Source organism: Helianthus annuus, chromosome 8 (assembly GCF_002127325.2).
Source record: "Helianthus annuus cultivar XRQ/B chromosome 8, HanXRQr2.0-SUNRISE, whole genome shotgun sequence".
In the NCBI taxonomy this organism is placed as follows: Eukaryota; Viridiplantae; Streptophyta; class Magnoliopsida; order Asterales; family Asteraceae; genus Helianthus; species Helianthus annuus.
This window is the reverse complement of record NC_035440.2, coordinates 85,787,526-85,789,276: the sequence shown is the minus strand read 5'-3', so window position 1 is coordinate 85,789,276 and position 1,751 is coordinate 85,787,526.

Below are 1,751 nucleotides of genomic sequence, written 5' to 3'. Positions count from 1 at the left end.
AGGTTAAAGCCAATAAATTTCACATAATTTTGATACCCTACTGTTATAACTTAGTAAATTAAATATATTTACTAATGTAATCAGACCTGTAACTCAGGTTATTAATTTAACTCTTTTACACCTTATAAAATGACCAAAACGCCCTTACGAGGCATAGTTTTGGTTTAAAAATCATTTGGGGCATAATGGAAGGTATCATTCTGATATCACAACATATTTTAAGTATATTAACTTCAGAAACTTGTATTTGACTCCTATGGTTACTCGTTACGCATTATACGCGTTCGGATCGGCTTGTGTGGCTAGTTTGGCCATTTTAGCCGAAACGGGTCAAACCATATCTTTTTGGTCTCAAAATCCAGAATGTGATTATGATACCTATATAAAACAAGTGTGCAAACTTGTTGGGGCAAAAACCACATTCTAAAATGGTCTTCGCCTTATTGTGCGTTTAAAACCGTAATCTTTATATAAGACTAACCGGTCTAAGCTTAAGACCCGTTAGGATTCTAATAGGTTATTAAAACCTTAATTTCCAGATCTAGCAGCCTAGTAAAAGCTACTTGCACTTGTTATATCTGGTTTATACTTTGCTCAGGTAAATACGTTTAACTTATTTTCCCTATACGGGCTTGGGGTACGGTATATAAAATACCGCTTGGTCGGGAAATTGACCATAACCGGTCTTGGTTATGTGCAGTCAAATGAACCCGTTTGAAAATGCTGTTTTGTTTGTTAAACACCTTTGGGGGCTTAATGACCATGTCCCGGATATCCTTGGCATCATTCAAAGAATGGCCACGACCTTAGCACTCGGGTGTAGGCGTACACCCGTAGCGCTGTATAACATGTATAATCGTCGGTACGAGAGAAGTCTCGCGGCGGAATTATATTAAGTGGTGTGTCTATTAATCCTTAACCCGGAACGAACCCGGGCTACTGAACGCAGAATGAACATGTAATTCTTTTACAAGATTATTAAGCAAATAATTGTCCCAAGTTATAAAAAGTTTTATGCCACGTGCATTTAAATCAATTTTAAACATTTTTCAAAATGAGTCAGTTGAATTGTATTTACCAGTGTAAACTGACGTATTTTCCAAAAAGACTAAGTGCAGGTACTACGCGTAATAGGCTGGTCACTCCTTAAGCATCCATAGAAGTCTCGCAAGCTTAGGATGCACAAAGTCTATTGAAATGAAGTTTCCTGTTTATCTGATTCTGCCTGTGGATGTTATTTCGACATTTTGTGATACTTGGATATTACAATAAATTTTGAGTTGAAATAAATCTATCTTTGCTTCCGCTGTGCATTATTATTTGTGTTGTTTGACTTTGACGATATCAACTACGTCACGATAATCCCCCACCGGGCCCACCGGTGACACGTGGAAATTAGGGGTGTGACAATTTAGGACCATGCTTTAACACGTTTGTTTATCTCTAGTAGCATGTATGAATGATAATGCGGTGCGTATTGGTAATCTTGCTCTTACACCTAATCACTCGATATATATCTGGTATTAAGTATACATGTTATTTTGTTAAAGTTACCAGCTAGAATTCCCAAGCACATCCTTGCTATTTTAATATTTTTATAAATCTTAATCACAGGGCCGGTCCAAGCCTTCTGGAGGAGGCCCTAAGCAAACTCTAAAATTGAGGCCCTAGAGTCTTACCTTTCTAAATGACCTTCACAAGTTTTGATTTTAAATTAAAAAGATATGATTGTATAACAATTATAGAAGGAT